We start from the raw sequence: 23,189 nt of genomic DNA, 5'->3' as shown, positions 1-23,189 counted from the left end.
TTTTGTTAAGTATATAATTCCACGTGTGTTAATTCATAGTTTTGATGCCTTCAGTGTGAATTTACAATTTTCATAGTCATGAAAATACAGAAAAATCTTTAAATGAGAAGGTGTGTCCAAACTTTTGCTCTGTACTGTATATACATCACATATAAGAAACTGGCGCCACTGCACATACATCACATAGGAGACACTGGAGCTAGTGCATATACATGACATGGGAGACAATAGAGCAAGTGCATATACATCACATATGACACACTGGAACTGGTGCACATACATCCCATAGGAGACACGAGCTGGTGCATATACATGACATGGGAGACAATAGGGCTGCTGCATATACATCACATAGGAGACCCTGGGGCTGGTGCATATACAGTTGTGCTCAAATGCATTTGGATGTTTTGGATTGTCATGATTTAAAAAGAGAAAACACAGTAGTTTGACAATAAATGGCTTTACCCAACCACTAACCATGAGTGGAGAAATAGTTTTGGTGTTATCATTCATATTCTCTGAAACGTGGCCAAGAAGGCAAAAAGTCTGCTAGGGTATGTAAACTTTTGAGCACAACTGTACATCACATTGGAGACACTGGGGTTTGGTGCATATTTATCTCATAGGATACACTGGGGCTGGTGTATATACAGCACATAGGAAACACTGTGACTGCAACTATAATAATGAAAAAGAAAGAAGAGAACACCCAAAGAGGAGGAAAAGATAGAAAAACAAAACAAGTAATAAAACAAGACAGTGCTGTATACATCACATAGGAGACACTGGGGCTGTTGCATATACACCACATAGGAGACACTTCCACTAGTGCATATACACAAATTAAATATCAAGACTGCTGTATACATCACATTGGGGATACTGGGACTGCTGTATAATCATATAGGAGACACTGGGGCTGGTGCACTATCAGCACAAAGGAGACACTGGGATTGGTGTATATATATCTCATAGGAGACATTGGGGTTGGCGCATATACATCTCATAAGATACACTGCAACTGCAACTATTGGCAATAAAAAGGAAATATAATAATGAAAAACAAAGGAGAAATCCAAACTGGAGAGAAAAGGAAAACAAAACAAGTAAAGAAAAGAGAGAGGAAAGAAAGAGAAAACAAAGGGGAAATATAATGAGAACAAAAGGGGTATTCCCACACGGAGTCACGAAAAAGTGGTAATAATAACCCTGAGAGAAGGACTAGGGTACAGCAGTGTGTGCTGGCTCTGCCTCTCCAGCATCCCGATCTCAACAACACTTTCCTCCAGCAACACATGATCCTGTCCCTTTTTGTCATGTGTCAGAGGGGTGCACAGTGGTGTGATGTAGCCCGCTTAGTCAGGGGATGTGGGAGGCAATCGGGGAAGCACTGATTCCAGTTGCTACACCTGTAGGTAAATGACGACACTATTTAATATCCGCTTCTCCTAAGTCACACTAAACCCCTGATGAAGACGCTTACCCGAAACGTGCGTTAGCTGTGTCCTGTCTGTACTGCGCTGGCAAACATTGGTAAAACTTATGAACCCATTGTACAATGCTATGGCTGTTATTGTTTTTACATACAGTCATGGCCAAAAGTGTTGGCACCCTCGATATTGGTCCAGAAATTGAAGTATTTCTCTTTTGTACACGTTTATTTCCTTTGTGTGTATTGGAACGACACAAAAAACAGAGGAAAAAGGCAAAAGCAATTTTAAGATCTCTCCAGAAGTGATCAATGTGATCCATCACTGCACAGAACACTTTTCCTCCAGAGTCCAGTGGTGGCTTCTTTACACCACTCCATCTGACGTTTGGCATTGTGCTTGGTGATGTAAGGCTGCATGCAGCTGTTTGGTTATTGCAACCCATACCATAAAGCTTATGGCACACATTTTTGTGCTGCTATGTGGTCTGCAACTTTGTGAGTGTTGTTCCTAAAGGTATATACTCTTCAATAATATCACTCACAGGTGATGGTGGAATATTTAGGAGGGAAGAAATGCCCTGAACTGACATGGTACAATGGTGGCTCCTATTACAGGTCACTCTCGAATTTAGTATAATATGAAAAATAATAATCCCTGGAAGAAGCCAATGTAGGCGAAACCTAGGTTTGGGCTTGATGATCCGCGATTTACATGGATTTTTTAAATTCAGGAGTGGGTTTGGTCTCTTCTTCTGTGAATATAAGGAATGGTGGATGGTCGGCACTGTGTTTTGTACTTTAGTAAGTTGTGTAAGGATTGGAATTAAAGAACTAGACCCCGAAGCATTAGCAATTCTGAACTGAAACCTGAAGCTAATATGAACTGGAACTTATTGTTCAGCCTGATCTCCAATCCATTAAAATCTGTGGGGGATTTTGGCCAGAGGAAATATTTAACCTTTCGTCATTAGGAGGAAAATCTAACCAAGGAGTCAAAATGTTGATTCTCGGAAAACCACACGATTTTCCCTCCCATAAAAATGGGAGGTGCACGACTCGGCTTGAGTTAACCGTGGAATATGCAATGTTTTTGACTGAAAATAGAGCGGCCTATCTCTAATATACCAAGTCAGCTCTGTTGGACCTTAAAGGGTGTCAGCGAATGTCACATTTATGGGACATATCCTCTGTGACATCTAGGTGAACAGCGTCAGTAGACGTCCCACCCTTCTTACACAGATTTTGCATCTCATTCAATTGTTTGTCAACTTGCCTGATGACGGAGCCTCTGAAAACTTGCAAATGTAATTTTGTTTATGTTGCAAAACTAGTCCTATAATATTAATATCACAAAAATTAAATTCCCAATTTTCCAAACATGCTGCATAGTGAACTTTTACCACTAGGTGGCAGCATTGTACAGAAAAGGGAACTTTTTAATTTTTTTAAACCTGATATCTGTTTCCCTGAAAGTGACATTCTCTGCAGTAAGTCTTCAATTACAGTTCCTAGCCAGATTGTCCCCAACTTTTCCAGAATCCTTACCAGTTATGTAACAGATTTACCATTAAGGTGGTAGAGTTTTGCAAAAAAGCCTGGTATGTGGATAGGATGCAGCCCACATACTGATGTAAGGCCGGGTCACACTGTTGTTTTGGTCTCTGACTGGTGGAATGCTGCAGAGTGACACACAGCACTGTAGCTGATAGACAGCAGCACACCCTTGGCACGCTGCAAGACCTGAGCGATGGAGTCACTATCAGCTTTAGCAAGAAGGTTGGATTGGAAGACCTTTCTGCCAATAGAAGTCAATTAGGATATTGCATTCATGTTCTATCGTATCTAACCCCCATCTCTGTAATAAAGCTGCCCGTAATCTCTAAAAATAATCATCACGGGGCTGTAAGAAGTGATAATGGGCCCAGAACTCACACAGCACTCATGATTTGCATCTTCTTCTAGTAGTGATCATTAAAAAGTTGGGTTAATTGCTGATTAGCATAATCATGGAAAATGTATTTAGCTGGGACCTGGAACTAAATTTCTCCAATGATTTAAAAGGACCAATCACCAGTGAAAAGTTTTTGCTTTTATTTCATTCCTGATTTATATTATATTCCAGAGCTGCACTCACTATTCTGCTGGTGCAGTCACTGTGTATATACATTACATTACTGATCCTGTACAGATCCTGAGTTATATCCTGTATTATATTCCAGAGCTGCACTCACTGTTCTGCTGGTGCAGTCACTGTGTACATACATTACATTACTTATCCCATACTGATCCTGAGTTACCTCCTGTATTATACCCCAGAGCTGCACTCACTATTCTGCTGGTACAGTCACTGTGTACATACATTACATTACTTATCCCGTACTGATCCTGAGTTACCTCCTGTATTATACTCCAGAGCTGCACTCACTATTCTGCTGGTGCAGTCACTGTGTACATGTATTACATTACTTATCCCGTACTGATCCTGAGTTACCTCCTGTATAATACTCCAAAGCTGCACTCACTATTCTGCTGGTGCAGTCACTGTGTACATACATTACATTACTGATCCTGTACTGATCCTGAGCTACATCCTGTATAATACTCCAGAGCTGCACTCACTATTCTGCTGGTGCAGTCACTGTGTACATGTATTACATTACTTATCCCATACTGATCCTGAGTTACCTCCTGTATTATACCCCAGAGCTGCACTCACTATTCTGCTGGTGCAGTCAGTGTGTACATACATTACATTACTTATCCTGTACTGATCCTGAGTTACATCCTGTATTATACTCCAGAGCGGCACTCACTATTCTGCTGGTGCAGTCACTGTGTACATGTATTACATTACTTATCCTGTACTGATCCTGAGTTACATCCTGTATTATACTCCAAAGCTGCACTCACTATTCTGCTGGTGCAGTCACTGTGTACATACATTACATTACTGATCCTGTACTGATCCTGAGTTACATCCTGTATAATACTCCAGAGCTGCACTCACTATTCTGCTGGTGCAGTCACTGTGTACATACATTACATTACTGATTCTGCACTGATCCTGAGTTACATCCTGTATTATACTCCAGAGCTGTACTCACTATTCTGCTGGTGCAGTCACTGTGTACTTACATTATATTACTGATCCTGCACTGATCCTGAGTTACATCCTGTATTATACTCCAAAGCTGCACTCACTATTCTGCTGGTGCAGTCACTGTGTATATACATTACATTACTGATCCTGTACTGATCCTGAGTTACATCCTGTATAATACTCCAGAGCTGCACTCACTATTCTGCTGGTGCAGTCACTGTGTACATACATTACATTACTTATCCCGTACTGATCCTGAGTTACCTCCTGTATTATACCCCAGAGCTGCACTCACTATTCTGCTGGTGCAGTCAGTGTGTACATACATTACATTACTTATCCTGTACTGATCCTGAGTTACATCCTGTATTATACTCCAGAGCTGCACTCACTATTCTGCTGGTGCAGTCACTGTGTACATGTATTACATTACTTATCCCATACTGATCCTGAGTTACATCCTGTATTATACTCCAGAGCTGCACTCACTATTCTGCTGGTGCAGTCACTGTGTACATACATTACATTACTTATCCTGTACTGATCCTGAGTTACATCCTGTGTAATACTCCAAAGCTGCACTCACTATTCTTCTGGTGCAGTCACTGTGTACATACATTACTGATCCTGAGTTACATCCTGTAGATCTTTTATTATAAAAATGAAAAACATAACAATAATAGTAACAGAAACAAAACAGAAATATCAGCCAGAAAATAATCAGTATAATGAACACTGGTCCAGCCGCTCATTCTCTCCTCTCACACATATTATATATACAGAATAATAACTAATAATAACTAACATTAAGTACTTACAACTTCTGGTCCGGTCACCAAACTAAATAATAGCAAACAATATAAACAATAGCACACAAAAAAAAATAAACAATAGCAAACAAAAGCTATATACACATACATATTTTTTTTATTATTATTATTATTTTTATTATTTTTTTATTTTAATTTTTTAATTTTTTTATTTTTATAAATAAAATAACCACAAACTATGCAAATATATACAATACTAAGCTATCCTCCATTCCCAACCTCCGCACTGACCTGAGAGCTGGTCCTGCGTCTCATGCCTCAGTTCATGTCCAACGTCCATAGGCCAGATCAGGCAGTGCCAGTTTTTCCCCCAAACAACCCAGTGTCCCATAGTCCCACAAGATAAACCCACCTGCCCCCTTTTCCCACCACCCAACCTAACACCTACACCCAAATCTATATCCCCATATACAATATATACAATATATACAGCAGCACACACCACAAAAATCACGAAGCCCAAGTTCGGCGCCTGCAGCCCTACATCACTGTATAATGATCAAACAAAACAAAAATCTACAGTGTCAGCAGCAGCCCACCACCAGGAAAGGAGATGACCAGACTAGGGCACACTAAAAGAAAAGCCCCATCCAGAGGCCCTCCGTGTGCCCAGTCTCCCATACTCCAGAGACCGCACCTTCACCAGGTCAACGAGTATGATCCTAAACACATCGTTCACTGGGAGGATTTTTTGTTGCGTCGATACTAAGCACCGTGCGTTCCACGTGTGATACCTAACCACTGCGCTAACTAGAAATAAGGTGCAGCGGTCCCGACCACCAAGGTCTCCGAATGCTCCATAGGCCCATTCCGCATAGGAGAGACCGGCCAGCCGAGACCAGCCAATGAAGGTGCCCACCCTGTTGTACACCTCTGTGTTGAAGGGACAATGAAGCAGGAAGTGGTCCATGCTTTCCAGCAAGGTACCACAATGCTCCCGAGGACAATTCCTGTCCTCAGAGCTCCTACACTTCAGATTGTCCCTCACACACAGTTTCCCATGGAAGCAGCGCCAAGCCAAGTCCCAAAACTTCGAGGGGATCCTGATAGAATTCAAAAGATGCAAACCCAACCCAAGATCCCGACTTGGGCAGTCCCTGAGCGGCAGAGGCCTCTGGAAATGTGTCAACAGAACCCTATTGTCAAGGAGTTTCCTTGGTAGAGTCCTGATATCCCACATTCCCAGACCCCACCGACGAATTACCTTCAGAACCAAGGTAGCGTAAGCCGGAAGATGTCCATGCGGTGTGCGAAGATCCTTCACTTGCCCTCCTGTCTCCCATTCCTGGAAGAAAGGCTGAAACCATCCCCTACAGGAGAATACCCACGGAGGAGCCCTCTCTTTCCAGAGGTTTGCAATATTGATCTTAATGAAGGTATCCACAAGGAATACCACAGGGTTGACCATACCCAACCCTCCTAGTCCCCTCGTACGGTAAGTAACCTCCCTCTTGACCAGGTTCAGTCTATTCCCCCATAACAGTTGGAAGAACAAACTGTAGACTCGAGTCCAGAGAGATTCCGGCAAGATGCACACACTGCCCAGATAAATCAGTAAAGGGAGCAGGTAAGTTTTAATCAGGTTTACCCTTTCCCTTAGGGTCAAAGACCAACCCTTCCATTGGTTCACCTTCTGAGTGGCGATCTCTAGCCTGCTGTCCCAATTTTGTTTGGGGTAATCCCCCTGGCCAAATTCGATGCCAAGGACTTTTGCAGAGACTTTGGGTCCTGGAAGGGTGTCCGGAAGATCAAAACCAGGATCTCCTCCTCCCAGCCAGAGACTCTCACACTTATCCCGGTTGATCTTGGACCCGGATGCCTCCGAGTAGTGATCTACCTCTGACATCAGCCACTCTGCCTCCTCGTGAGAGGAAACAAACACAGTGACATCATCGGCATACGCCACCACCCTCAGAGTGGCTTACGGTGCTGCCTGGTCCATCCCGATCCCGGCCAACGGTCCACGCTCCATCCTCCTAACAAGAGGGTCAATCGCAAACACGTACAGCAGCGGGCTCAAGGGACAACCCTGGCGAACACCGGACCAACCTCAAAAGAGCTGCCAATCCAACCATTCACAAGCAGGAAACTCTCTGCCCCACTGTACAAGGTCTTAAGCCAATCAACAAACCCCCCCAGCAGGCCATATCTCAGAAGGACGGACCAGAGGTACTCATGATTAACCCGATCAAATGCTTTTGCCTGGTCCAGTGACAGCATGTACCCCTTCCAGTGACCAGCCCTACCCTGCTCCACTGCCTCTCGGATACTGAGCACAGCACTAAATGCGCTGCGGCCTGGAACAGAGCAATGCTGGGCCTCCGAAAGGAGTCGGGGTGCAAATTTCACCAGCCGATTTAACAGCACCTTTGCCAGAACCTTCCTGTCTGCATTGAGAAGCGCTATGGGATGCCAATTCTCAATGCAAGATGGGTCCTTACCCTTTGACAGGATGATCAGAGCAGACCTCCTCATTGACTTCGGCAGAGTGCCCGAGGAAAGACACTCATTGAATACCTCAGTCAAGAGGGGAACCAAAACGTCCTTAAAGGTCTTATTGAATTCAGATGTTAAGCCATCTGGACCAGGCGATTTTTTGGGGGCAAGCCCTTCAATCGCCAACTGAACTTCCTCTTCCCTGATCATTTCTGTCAAAACGTCAAGAGAGGGGTCTACCCCTGGTTCGGGGACGGCTTCAGCCAGGAAAGCCGACATCTCATCCCAATCAAGATCCCTCTTCCCCAAGAGGTGCGAATAGAAGGATCTGACAACCTCCAGGATCCCTGATCTGGATCGCCTCAGGGACCCCGTAGTGTCGACCAGTCCTGTAACTACTTTACTATTCACTGACATCTTGCAGTTTCTGTAAGGGTCGGGCGAGCGGTACTTCCCGTAATCCCTCTCAAAAACCAAAGATGCGTGTCTATCGTACTGACACCTCATAAGTAGTGTTGAGCATTCCGATACTGCAAGTATCGGGTATCGGCCGATACTTGCTGTATCGGAATTCCGATACCGAGATCCGATATTTTTGTGATATCGGGTATCGGTATCGAAACAACATTAATGTAAAAATGTGTAAAAGAGAGAATTAAAATAAAAAATATTGCTATACTCACCTCTCCGACGCAGCCTGCACCTTACCGAGGGAAGCGGCAGCGTTCTTTGTTTAAACTTCGCGCTTTTCTTTCATTTACGTGAGTCCCGGCTTGTGATTGGTTGCGTGCCGCCCATGTGACCGGGACGCAACCAATCACAGCAAGCCGTGACGTAATTTCAGGTCCTTCAGGATTTTAAAATTATGTTCCGGCGTTGTGATTGGTTGCGTCGCAGTCACATGGGCGACGCAACCAATCACAGCAAGCCGTGACGTAATTTCAGGTCCTTAAGGATTTTAAAATTACGTCCCGGCTTTGTGATTGGTTGCGTCGCAGTCACATGGGAGACGCAACCAATCACAAGCCGTGACGTCACGGGAGGCTGGACACGCGCGCATTTTAAAATGGGCGCGTGTCCAGCCTCCCGTGACGTCCCGGCTTGTGATTGGTTGCGCCGCGATCAACCAATCACAAGCCGGGAGGCTGGACACGCGCGCATTTTAAAATTTTAAAATGCGCGCGTGTCCAGCCTCCCGGCTTGTGATTGGTTGACCGCGGCGCAACCAATCACAAGCCGGGACGTCACGGGAGGCTGGACACGCGCCCATTTTAAAATGTTAAAATGCGCGCGTGTCCAGCCTCCCGGCTTGTGATTGGTTGATCGCGGCGCAACCAATCACAAGCCGGGACGTCACGGGAGGCTGGACACGCGCCCATTTTAAAAAGCGCGCGTGTCCAGCCTCCCGTGACGTCACGGCTTGTGATTGGTTAATGGCGGCCATGTTGCCGGGACGCGGACCAATCACAGCAAGCCGTGACGTAATTTCGTCACGGCTTGCTGTGATTGGTCCGCGTCCCGGCAACATGGCCGCCATTCACCAATCAGAAGCCGGGACTTCACGTAACCAAGTAAAAGCGCGAATTTTAAACAAACAACGCTGCCGGTTCCCTCGCTGAGGTCCAGGCTGCGTCGGAGAGGTGAGTATAGCGATATTTTTTATTTTAATTCTTTCTTTTACACATTTATATGGATCCCAGGGCCTGAAGGAGAGTTTCCTCTCCTTCAGACCCTGGGAACCATCAGGAATACCGTCCGATACTTGAGTCCCATTGACTTGTATTGGTATCGGGTATCGGTATCGGATTGGATCCGATACTTTGCCGGTATCGGCCGATACTTTCCGATACCGATACTTTCAAGTATCGGACGGTATCGCTCAACACTACTCATAAGCAAAGATTTCACTCTGGAGATCTCCTCGCGGCTACCTCCAGTTGAGACAAGATGTTTGAGTTTCCTCCTCAGACCCTGATACAGGCGGTACCTGCTCAGACTCCTGAGGCTCGAGAGCTGGCGGAAGAATATCGCCACCCTTTCCTTGAACATCTCCCACCACTCTGACTTACTACTACAAAGATCCAGTAAGGGTACCTGGCTCTGAAGAAAATCCTCAAAGGACTGTCTTATCTCCGCTTCTTCCAAGAGAGACGAATTGAGCCTCCAAAAGCTTCTTCCCATCCGGAGGGTCTCTGTAACATTCAGAGAAAACAAAATTAAACAGTGGTCAGAGAACTCCACCTCAACAACAGACACTGCTGAAGAGACACCTTCTTCCTTTTCTGGACCTACAGTTACCTCTATGATAGGTGAACCCCTCGTGGCCTGGGGTGTGCCGAATGTGGACATCCACCAGGCGAGCCTCACTAGCTATACTATTAAGGGTGACGCTATCATAAGTCAGCTTGTCTCTGGAACCTCCTCTATCTCGAGGCCTTGTGACAGCATTGAAGTCCCCTCCAAAGACAACCTGCCGACTTGTAAAAAGGTAGGGCTTGATCCTCATAAAGAGACACTTCCGGTCCCACTTAGATTGGGGACCATAGATGTTGATGAGCCGGAGCTCTTGTCCCTTCATGAGAACATCTAAGATCAGGCACCTCCCCATTTCTAACTCAATAACCCGTCGGCATTCCACCGGTGCGGTAAAAAGGACCGCCACTCCGCTATACGGCTCGGCCGTAAGAGACCAATAGGAGGGCCCGAGTCTCCACTCCCTCTTAGCTTTAAACACATCTGCCATGTTTGGCAGCCTGGTCTCTTGCAAAAAGAAAATGTCAGCTTCAACCCGGCTGAGAAAATCAAAGGCCACAAATCTAGCTGTATTTGACTTTATGCTGGCGACATTAATGGACGCCAGCGTCAACGGAGTGGGTTCCGCCATCATTGGTGATTGAGTTAGATGGCTTTCTTTTTCCCACTCCCCTTATTCTCTGCCTCAGAGGAGGAATCCTTCCCCCTCTTTAATGACAATGAGGTATCCATTCCCACGTGTTTTTTATTCTTATCGTCCTCGTCTCCGGACTCTGGGCCAGTCCCTCCCTCCTAGGATCTTACATTCCCAGAAGAAGGAGACTTGGCGTCCCCTGTGAGCCCCGCCAAAACCAGAACCTTACCCTCAGCTTCCTCCTCAGAGGGAGAGATGTTTTCAAGGGCTTGGAACCGGTTAGAAAGACCAACTAGAGGGGAGTCGGTTTTTCCTTCCTTAGGTACCTTGGTCAGAGCGGGAGAAGATTTTTTATCTCCCTTCTTTCTCTTCTTTTTGTTGCCGAGCTTACGCTTGTCCTCTAGCCACTGCCTATTATCCTCATCCATACTTTCATAATGGGAGGACTCTGAGGCAGTGGCACTTTCCTCCCTGTGGATCCTCCTGATCTCCTCATCCAACTCATCATCCCTCGGGGCCTCAGCAGCGAGACTGGCGTCCAGGACAGGGGCCGCCGCAGTAGCCCGAGGCTCGCCCAGCTCCCTATCCTGTCTGCGCTTGTCTAGACGCCTTAGCTGGGCAGGCGTCTTTTTATTGCTTTTCTTCCTTGGCCCCTCAGCTCCCTCACCCCTGCTAGTCCCTTCCCCAGCAGAATCAGCCTCACGGCTTTCTCCCACCGGGGTCACAACTGCGTTAGCGAAGGAGGACAACAGCTGAATGGGTGACCTAACTCACCACACAGGTGGCACCTAATCTCCACACAAGATGCAGCAAGATGGCCAATATCCCCACACAATGCACACTTCTGCACAGTGCAGTTTGCGCTGAAGTGTGTGGGGTCGCCGCACTTGTGACAGAGCTTCGGTTGCCCCTGGTAGACCAGGATATGATCCCTACCCAGGAAGGCAGATGATGGTATGTGGGCAACCGTACCACCTGAACGCTTAAGTTTTACCATAAACGTCCAGGCCCCTGACCAGATACCAAACTCGTCACGGTTTTTCTTTGGCATTTCTACCACCTCTCCATACCGGCCAAGCCACGTCATGATGTCATAACAAGAAAGCGACTCGTTACAAGTCATCACGGTCACTTTCTTGACTTGGTTTTGGTGAGACACCACCTGAACGGCAAAGTCTCGCCAGCCAGGCTCAATTTTTGCCAACTCATAGTTCGACCAGAAGAGCTCAAGCCCCTCCGGCCGAACAAAGCTGACATCAAACTCAGGTGTGGAATAGGGATGTATCAAGGCATAGATGTCAATCGCCTTGAAGCCCATCTTCAGCAGGAGCTCCACAACTTTAGACCTTGGAGGACACGCATCACTGCCCCTCCACCGAAGACGGACTACATTCCTATGCACACTACCCGGCCCAGCTGTTGGGAGGGACCACACTGTATCCCCCCCTCTTTGCTCTCGGAAGGCCCCGAGGCCATGCCTCTCTATCCAGAAGGATAGATCATCCTCTTGACCCTCTACCATTAGTGATCTCGCTCCCTTCTTTAGAGCCTCCAGGAGACGCCGTTGCAACATGCCGTCCCCAGAGCCCGGAGACAAGGAGGATGCCCTATTTCCCCCGGAGGTGACAGCGGCAAAACTCCTGACAGGTGCTGCCACCACCGGGGGGGCAACCAGACCAGTGACCATATCCACACCAACAGCATCACCAATACCCACCTCCATAACCCCCTCACCCTCTACCAAACCAGCAACCACACCACTAGACAAAGAATTTTCCTCATCCATACCCACCACCACATTCACTCCTGCTGGACCAGTGACAACAGGGGGCGACATTTTGACCTCCGCATCATCAGGCACAAGGGGCTGAGTCTCCTCCACAGAACTGGAGGCGACTTCACCCCTGGTCTTACGTGTGCCCTCCGCATCATCAGATATTTTCCGCTGCTTTACTGCTGATACCAGGCGCCGCTGATCTTTCGCCGCTGTGGGGCGTCGCTGATCCTTTATATTAGCATCTTGTTAACCAGCGGCGCCAACACAGAACAGGACTTTGGTGGGAGGACCGGAACTCCCAGCCCCAGCAACCCCCTCACACTGCCGCCGCTTCTCAACTAAGTGATCAGCGGCAACAGCATTCAGGGGCACTGAGGCTACCGGAGCTGCCCGACACCGGGCCGCTCCCCCCTCCCACTGAGGAGCGTACCACAGTATCGTGGCCTGACCTTTTGCCCGCCGCCGGGCCGCCCTCACTGTCCAGCCTCTCGCCTGATGCACCTGCTGCTACATCCCCGCTACTACAAGCAGAGACGGAGCTCTGCGCCTCACTACCGTGCTTTGTAATCTCCCCGCGCCTTTGCACCGGATCCACAGCAGAACCCGGGCTGGGCAACGGGGCTTATACAGCGAGCTGACCCTGCAGCCGACTCAGGGGGTACAGGGAGGGGGGCATACACATAGCTTACCGCTTCCTGCAGCTTAGGTTTGATCTTTACCTTTTTCTTCTGGCCCCCAGGTGCCGCCTCTGGTAAATCATCACCAAGATGGTAGTTCTTAAGGCACACTGGGGACTCCAGGAGCTTGATCTCTGCCATTAGTGCCCCTCCCTGGCCGATGTCACTGTCCTCCCCAGAGCCAGCAGAACTGCAACGAGATGTCATTGTCGCCTGTCCAGCAGGGAGCTCGCTGCACGTGGCCTGTGAGTGACTAAGCAGGCTGCCAGGTGGGGCTTTCTGCTGGTCATCATCATCCTCCTCCTCATCCACCTGGCTCCAAGGCTGCAGCCCTATCTGCCTTTGCTCTCTGTTATCAGCCATTTCTCGGAATCGGTCTTCATTTTGCAATTTTTCTTTAAATGGTCCACTTTTTCCTTGAATAAATGCTTTTCTTACCTCCAGGTCATTAATTTCAAGCTTCAGCCTCTTTACCTCCGCCTGGAATTGCGTCTTCCTGGGTCTGGAGGCACCTGCAGCTTTTGCGCTTGTGCAGCGCAGCTCCTCCCAGAGCCTTCTCAGTGTCTTACTCGCCTCTTCATGCTCACGGAGGTGGCTCATGACCCGGGAGGCATAGGTGGACACAGACTCCCGGGGTCTCTGCACCTCCGTGAGCACTTAGCTTTCCTCCGGAAGGACTGCCATCTTGCACGCTAGCAGGTTTCTCCTCCATGGAAGCCTTGCGGCTTCTCTGGGTCTCTGCAGACCTAGGGGGAGTAGGAGCCACATTGCTGCGACTCCTGGTGGAGCGTCTCACCACCGAATCCTCTGATGTGCAGGCTGGTAGCTGGTTCCTTCTGCCCCCCGCCAGCCTGGTCCGGGAAGCAGAAGCCTGGGACTTGGCTCCTTCACCCATCCCAGGAAACCCACTCTCTCCCTGGGTAAGAGAGAGAGCAGGTCCCCGGGTGGAGAGGTGGTGGTTCTCAGGAGCACACAGCAGGTTCAGTGGCGACCGCACCCACAATCACAATGAGTAGCAGCTGAGCTGCACTCACTACTCTGAAGGTGCAGTCACTGTGTACATACAGTACTTATCCTGTACTGATCCTGAGTTACATCCTGTATTATACTCCAGAGCTGCACTCATTATTCTGCTGGTGCAGTTACTATGTACATACATTACATTACTTATCCTGTACTGATCTTGAGTTACATCCTGTATTATACTCCAGAGCTGCACTCACTATTCTGCTGGTGCAGTCACTGTGTACATACATTACATTACTTATCCTGTACTGATCCTGATTTACATCATGTATTATACTCCAGAGCTGCACTTACTATTCTGCTGGTGCAGTTGCTGTGTACATACGTTACATTACTGATCCTGTACTGATCCTGAGTTACATCCTGTACTATACTCCAGAGCTGCACTCACTATTCTGCTGGTGCAGTCACTGTGTACATACATTACTGATCCTGAGTTACCTCGTGTATTATACTCCAGAGCTGCACTCAGTAATCTGCTGGGGCAGTCACTGTGTACATGCATTACTTATCCTGTACTGATCCTGGGTTACATCCTGTATTATACTCCAGAGCTGCAACTCACTATTCTGCTGGTGCAGTCAATGTGTACATACATTACATTACTTATCCTGTCCTGATCCTGAGTTACATTCTGTATTATACTCCAGTGCTGCACTCACTATTCTGCTGGTGCAGTCACTGTGTACATACATTACTTATCCTGTACTGATCCTAAGTTACATCCTGTATTATACTCTAGAGCTGCACTCACTATTCTGCTGGTGCAGTTACTATGTACATACATTACATTACTTATCCTGTACTGATCTTGAGTTACATCCTGTATTATACTCCAGAGCTGCACTCACTATTCTGCTGGTGCAGTCACTGTGTACATACATTACTTATCCTGTACTGATCCTGAGTTACATCCCGTATTATACTCCAGAGCTGCACTCACTATTCTGCTGGTGCAGTCACTGTGTACATACATTACTTATCCTGTACTGATCCTGTTACATCCTGTATTATACTCCAGAGCTGCACTCACTATTCTGCTGGTGCAGTCACTGTGTACATACACTACATTACTTATCCTGAGTTGTCTCTTGTATTATACCCCAGAGCCGTAGTCACTATTTTGCTGGAATAGTTACATTCTGTAAGATAGTGAGTGCCGCTCTGGAGTTTTTTTGGATGATGTACTTTCACAACAGCTGGAGTTTTTAGCTGAAGAGAATGCTGGGCAAAGTTCCTTATTTTACCTACTGTGTATTATAGAGCCTCTCCTTGACACATTTTCCTTGGTTATGGTACCTGTGATAAAATCTGCCATCACTGAACTGATTTACGAGCTGCTCTCTCCTCCCTTAATCCCAGCTGCTTTAATATCCAGTGGTGCTCAGTATGGGTTACATAGGGCAGAAAGGTCACAGTCCACCAAGTGCAAGTGACTGCAAGAAAATGATGGGAATTATGTTCAACTATAATTTGAAGAGGACCTTTCATCAGTGTATGTTAAACTGGCCAAATTATGGCATAGTGGCTGCAGGGTTGAAAAAAATTAAATTTTTAATTTCCCCTCTCTGTTGTGGAGACATTAGCTTGTAAAGTTTATTCTAAGCCAAAGTGGGTGTTACCGTAGATTCTTCTATGGTGCTTGTACTTGTTCCTCTCTATGACGTTAACCAATCAGAAGCTGGATGTGTAATACAAGGAGAAAAAAGAAAAAGGCTTCTTCTGTGCCAAACAAAGAAACAATACAATATAACATCAGTTCACCCTGTCCATGCATTGTTCAATCTAATAAGGGTGTGGTGAAAGGACCACTGGTCGGCTGCCCTGCTCTGTGATCTCTGCATCTACTGTGTAAAGCAGAGCTATGTGCCATTACAAACACCTATGGTACTTTTCACCCTTAGGCTAGTTTCACACTAGCGTTAACTGCAATACGTCGCAAATGCGTCGTTTTGCCGAAAATACGCATCCAGCAAAAGTTCTTGCTGGATACGTTTTTTCGTCATAGACTAACATTAGCGACGCATTTGCGACGCATTGCCAAACGTCGCGTCCGTTTTGCGACGCTTGGGCGTGTGGTAGCGGACCGTCGGGAGAAAAAAACGTTTTTTGCTCCCGACGGTCCACTTTTTCCGACCGCACATGCGCGGCCGGAACTCCGCCCCCACCTCCCCGCACCTCACAATGGGGCAGCGGATGCGTGGGAAAAATGCATCCGCTGCCCCCGTTGTGCGGCGGAGACCACCCTAGCGTTGTGCGACGGGTTGTTCCCGACGCTAGTGTGAAACTAGCCTTAGAAAACCGTCACCTCTGCAGTACTTCCCCTCCCCCCTCAATGACTGCCATGAGATGAAAACTAGAGACATTAGTAATCAAACTCAACACAGCTGAACTCCTCTACCATCACACTGACTGCTGGGAGATAAAAGCTGGAGGTGTTTGTAGTGAGATTCAGCTCTGCTGTATGCTACATAGGTGCAGAGATTATGGAGGAGAGCAGTGCTATATGTCATTACATGTCTCACAGGAGAACGCCTGTTCTAAACATTTCTGAGGTGTATTGTTTCAATAAATTACTGTAGAGGAAGTGAGATTGTGGGTTCTTTACTCTTAAAGCAGTGAGTTTATGGATTCTTTACTGTGCAAGCAGTGAGTTTATGGATTCTTTACTGTGCAAGCAGTGAGACTATGGATTCTTTTCTGTACTTGCAATCAGACTATGAAATTCTCTGCTACCACATGTTGTGATGGTCAATTCACTATACAAGTTCCAAATGGGCCTGGATGCCTTTGCTGATTCATATATCACACTTTATGGGTACTAGATTCTGGAGATGTGATGTTGAGCCAAGTAATCAATATTTGGAGTCAGGAAAGACTTGTATAGTATTGCAAACTTAAAATTATGAGAACATCTGATCAGTGGTGTTGCCGGGTGTTGTACCCACACCGATATTGTCAACCTATTCTAAGGTCATCAGTACCATTGTAGTGAAATGTAGTGTAGTGTAGCATCTCTTTAATGAAGGCGAGGATAAGTGGCACTCCTGCCCATATTCTGTATCTCCATAATGAAAGGAAAAGTTAATTGATGTGTAACTATATATAGTTTTATTGTGTGATTTTATACTATATATTTTGAGGGAAAAGGAAGAAACATGCCAAATAACAGGGAGTTGGCCCAACAGACAGATTTGCACCAAAGTATATATAGAATGCACATCTGAAATATAGACCATACTAGTAATTCTGAAACCACTGGCCTTACTGATATAAATATTAATGCTTTGGCACCCAGTATGAAGCCCCACACTCTGAAAATCTGAATAAAGGGGGATGTTTATAGACCAGGGTAAAGGTGCATATGTCTGGAGGGACACGTGGAAGGCCCAACGCGCGTCGCCACTCAGGTGGCTTCTTCAGGGGCAGGTATTTGTCTGTATGCATTTATACTCTATTTTCTCATAAAAGGGTCTTGTTGATATTGCTACTTCTTATTCTTCGGAAGTGTCTCGTGATATCACCAGTTCCTGGTGAATTGATAAGTTGTATTTTCACAAATATGAAGTGTCTCTATTATGTTACTGGTTCCCGATGTATTTATAGGCTGTATTCTCAGGAATATGAAGTGTTTCTTTGATGTCACTGATTCCCTATGTATTAATAGGCTGTATTTTCATGTATATGAAGTGTCTCTATGATGCCACTGATTTCTGATGTATATATAGGCTGTAATCTCAGGATTATGAAGTGGCTATGATGTCACCAATTCCTAATGCATTTTTAGGCTGCATTCTTAAGAATACAAAGTGTCTCTACGATGTCAGTGATTCCTTGTAAATATAGACTGTATTCTCATGAATATGAAGTGTTTCAATGATGTCACTGATTCCAGATGTATTTTTAGGCTGTATTCTCAAGAATATGAAGTGTTTTTACAGTATGATGTCACTGATTTCAGATGCATAGGCTGTATTTTCATTAATATTAAGTCTCTATGATGTCACGGATTCCCGATTTACACTGTGTTCCAAATTATTATGCAAATTGGATTTAAGTGTCTTAAAGATTTAATTGTTTTGTTTTTCAAATAAACTCGTGGATGGTATTGTGTCTCAGGGCTCAATGAATCACTGAAATCAATCTTAAACACATGTGATAACTAGTTTTCCAGGTGATTCTAATTAAAGGAAAACTACTCAAAAATGTTGTTCCACATTATTATGCAGGTCACAGCTTTCAAGCAATATGGGAAATAAAAAGGATCTCTCTGCTGCTGAAAAGCGTTAAATAGTGCAATGCCTTGGACAAGGTATGAAAAAATTAGATATTTCACGAAAACGTAAGAGTGATCATCATACTCTGATGAGATTTGTGACTGAAACAGAGCACAGACAGAGTTCATGCAAATAAAGGCATTATGAGGAAGTTTTCTGGCAGACAAATTCAGTGGATTAAGAGAGCAGCTGCCAAAATACCATTACAAAGCAGCAAACAGTTATTTGAAGCTGCTGGTGTGTCTGGAGTCCCTCAAACCTCAAGGTGTAGGATCCTTCAAAGGCTTGCTGTGGTGCATAAACCTATTATTCGGCCACTCCTAAACAGTGTTCACAAGCAGAAATGGTTGCAGTGGGCCCAGACATACATGAAGACTAATTTTCAAACAATCTTGTTTACTGATGAGTGTCGAGCAACTCTGGACGGTCCAGATGGATGGAGTAGTGGATGGTTGGTGGATGGCCACCATGTCCCAACAAGGCTGCGATGTCAGCGAGGAGGTGGAGGAGTCATGTTTTGGGCTGGAATCATGGGGAACCAGCTGGTAGGGCCCTTTAAGGTTCCTGAAGGTGTGAAAATGACCTCAGCAAAGTAAATAGAGTTTCTGTCTGACTTTCTTCCATGGTCTAAAAAGCAGAAACGTGCCTTCAGGAACAAAATCATCTTCATGCATGACAATGAATACCTCTGAGTAATTGGCTGCTATGGGCATAAAAGGAGATAAACTCATGGAGTGGCCACCATCTTCCCCTGACCTCAACCCTATAGAGAATCTTTGGAGTATCATCAAACAAAAGATCTATGAGGGTGGGAGGCAGTTCACATCAAAACAGGAGCTCTGGGAGGCTATTCTGACTTCATGCAAAGAAATACAAGCAAAAACTCTCCATAAACTCACAAGTTCAATGGATGCAAGAATTGTGAAGGTGATATCAATGAAGGGCTCCTATGTTAACATGTAACTTGGCCTGTTGGGATGTTTTGGAGTTAAATAGCTTTTTTGTTCAGTGAATGTGACCTCCTAATGCTGCAAATTCTACAAATGAGCATTTTCAGTTCTTTAAAACATATCAAATGTTTAGAAATACTACTGTGCCTAATAATTTGGAACAGTGCATTTTGAGTTTTTATTCATTTTGGAGATTATACTGTTATCATTGGGAGGTTTCTTCAATAAAATTCGATGTATACTCTAACGGGTGATGACTTTTATTAGACTGACTGTCATTTGCACTGACCATTTAGGAAAATCCAAGAAAAATGTCATTTGCATAATAATTTGGAACATAGTGTATTTATAGGCTGAATTTTCATGATTATGAAGTGTTTCTATGATGTCACTGATGTATTTATAGGCTGTATTTTTATGTATATTAAGTGTCTCTATGATGTCATTTGTGCCTTATGTATTTATAGGCTGTATTCTGATGAATATGAAGTGTCTCTGTGATGTCACTAGATCCTGATTAATTGGTAGGAAGTATTTTCAGGATTATAATGTATCTTGATGATGTCATTGGTTCCTGCTTTCTCATGAATATTACTTATTACTAGTGCATAGAGAGATCAGGTGTGGTTTTATTGTTTCTTCTCTGTACATCAGGATTAAATTCCCTCTAATTTCACATGTTGTTAGGATGGAAGTGAAGAATAACTATACTCATCCGTTGCGCAGACACATGGGTGAATTGTTAATATATGAAACCTCAGTGCATAACATCTGGTACAATTGGAGACCAGACTGAACCTTAGACACACTACTTCTGACATATACCTGATGGCACAGGCAACCAAGTTTACAACAGGAGGCACTATTTATTACTGGTGATGCTCATTCAACATTGATATATGCTGTACAATCTCTAATTACCAGGCAAGGAGAGCAGCTATGATTTTGGCTGGGACTTGACTTGGAACCTTCTCACTGCCGCTGGATGACCTTTTACTAAGTCAGAAGTAATATGCATTATGTTCAGAGTAAACTCCACCAAATGAAACATCTCTCATCCAGAGGAAAATGATCCATGGGTATGAATGAAATGTGATCTTCCTTTGTAAATCACACTCAAATTCTCTCTTTTATGTGGGAACATCTTGCTCAGTAGCACTGTTATTTCTTCTCCTTCAGTTTTACTTACCACAGGGCTGTACTGTATAGAAAGCTAAAACATATGCACCCTATGGAGGCTCAATTCAATCACTCGACTGTGAAATAAAGAAGCCTTTCTGCTCTGTAAGTCCTTATGTGGGTAATGTTCCAAAATTAAAATCAGACCCATACTTGTGCTGCCAAATCCTGGCAACCCCTTTATACCTCTGCTAACACTCTGGCACTAGTCCTGACTTGTCCTCCTTCCCTTGCCCTAAAACCTGGCATAAGTCTGGACCTCGCCACTGAACATACTTCCTTTTGCAAACACCCCAACTTTAGTTTTGACCCCCTAACCCAATAACCTCTTTCTCCAATCTCCTGCAAACACCCTATACCCCTAATACCCTGACAAATGAAATAAAAAAACACTCTGACATCTCTTTCCAACAAATTTGTCATGTCTGACTCCTAGTTCCCAAGTTCTAACAATAACCCTGACTCCTCCTAGTATATGGCTAAAATATTTCCAGCATACTAGGAATAGCTCTTAGCTCTCTAAACAATGCCAGAGCACTTGCTACTTCCACTTTCCTGACCCATCCTCCCGATTCTTCTACCTAACATGCGCTGGCCATCCCAAATCCATCCTCTAAGCATCTTGCCACTACCTCTAACCCCTTCTTCTTCTTGAATTTCCAACATTCCAAAGCTTCACTCTGGTCTCTACTGCCAATACCAGGCCATGATCTCTCTTTACAAACCTAACCATCTCTCCACAGCCATATCAAGTCAACTGTTCCACTTTCAACCTTGTCTCTTTGAACTTCTATTCTTTTCAATCTATTTTATTCTTCTTAGTATCAATCTTGGTTCTCAATCCTGTATCAGTCCTATGCAAAACTTATCCACCTTGCTATCAGTATCCACTGTTACAATCATGAACATCATACACCTTCAAAGACTTTCACAATTTGAATCATGGTATCCAATTCAAAGCTAACCTCTGGATATTAGATCTAATTCTCCTAATAGTTGTAGGATGAAATCACGAAGAGCTTGCTCTAAAAACCTGATAACCTGCATTATTTTTCAATTTCTGACAGGCAATATGCAGGTTAATCTTGTGCCCTCTGTTGGTGAAATCTTCTATGATTTTGTGGTTGTGAGTGTACATTTTGGGCCTGACTAAATCTATGCACATATTTTCATCAAGTCGATGATCACAGTGGAAAATGATGAATGCGGTGTTAGCATTTGCAAATAATCACAAAAACCATACACTTAATAGGACGTCTCCGATTCAAGCCAACATCTGACCTAATTCTCCTAATAAACATAGGGTGAAATCAAAAAGAGCATTATCTATAAGACTAAGATTTGGCAAAATTTCATAATTGTACATATTTTGTCAGGCAATGTGCAGGTTGATCTTACCCCTACTTTGTTGGTGGAATCTTCATAGCATTTTGTTGAAGTCTCTGTGGTTCTGAGTGCACATGTTGGGCCTGCCTAAGTTTATGCACATATTTTAATCAAGGGAAAGACCACAGTGGAAAAAGAAAACAGCAGCCAAATCAATTCTGAGTGAAGTACATAATACAACAAGAGTCTTGCCGGGCCCTCTTGCTGGCTTGTGGCCCCACATTAAAAGGGCTAAGAGCTCCAACTGATCCACTTGGTCGCTTTTGTGGATGGCTGCCATGTCTTATCCCCCCTCCCCATGTAGAAACCCGACTCTCCATACTTTGTTTCTTTAAGTGGGTTTATGATTAAAATTTAGTTTTTTTTTCCATAAAGTATAGTGATTAATCATGTGATCTCCTGCGGTTTCTTTTCATCTTCCCTAAGCTATAAAAAAAAGTCCCCGGCAACATAAGAGAAAGAAAAAATGATGGGATAGTTTTGGCGCTCAGGGCAGAATATAGGATTTTATTACACGACCTGGGATTTCTTGCTTTTTCATGCCAAAATGGGAAGCAGAATTCTGAATTCCTCCCAGTGATTCGTCTGTAATAAAACCTCTGTAAGGTAAATTTTGGGTTCCAGCAGAGGCTGGAGAGAACATTATTTGTTAAGTTTTGCATGTGGATTCTATAAATTGGAAACGTTGGTACGTTTTTGTAATATGGTCTGGCTGAGGTCTTATGAATATATACTAAATGAAGAAGCCATGTGGTGATGATACCTATGGTCGCCTCTAGATTACAAGACATCAATGTAATGGACACACATTGCAACACTCCAGTGTTGTCTTCCTCAACCACCAGTGCTGGGGCTCGTTGGGTTAAAAAGCGATGAGTGCACACAACTTGCGTTTTAGATAAATCTGAAGTTCCCAGACCTCTGCTGCAGTCATTCTAATCCCAAATTGGTTGCGCTTTAGCTAAAAATATATTTCAGCTTTGACCCATTCTGTCTTTGACCATGAGTTGGTTTCTGTACTAAGTAATCTCTGCTGTTATTCCTGGTTCCTACTCCTGGTTTGCCCTTGTCTGGTATCTGTAGCATCCGTCCTAGTTCTTACTTCTGACTTGCTTCTGACTGAGGTCCTCCTCAGACCCTTAGCCTGATATCTGTAGTTCATCTTCTGGTTTGGACCATGATCATGTGTTCTATGATGTTTCGTCACACCCTGAAAGCCCGCCTTCTAATTG

Source organism: Ranitomeya variabilis, chromosome 4 (genome assembly GCF_051348905.1).
Source record: "Ranitomeya variabilis isolate aRanVar5 chromosome 4, aRanVar5.hap1, whole genome shotgun sequence".
NCBI lineage: Eukaryota > Metazoa > Chordata > Amphibia > Anura > Dendrobatidae > Ranitomeya > Ranitomeya variabilis.
This window is presented reverse-complemented; position numbering follows the sequence as displayed.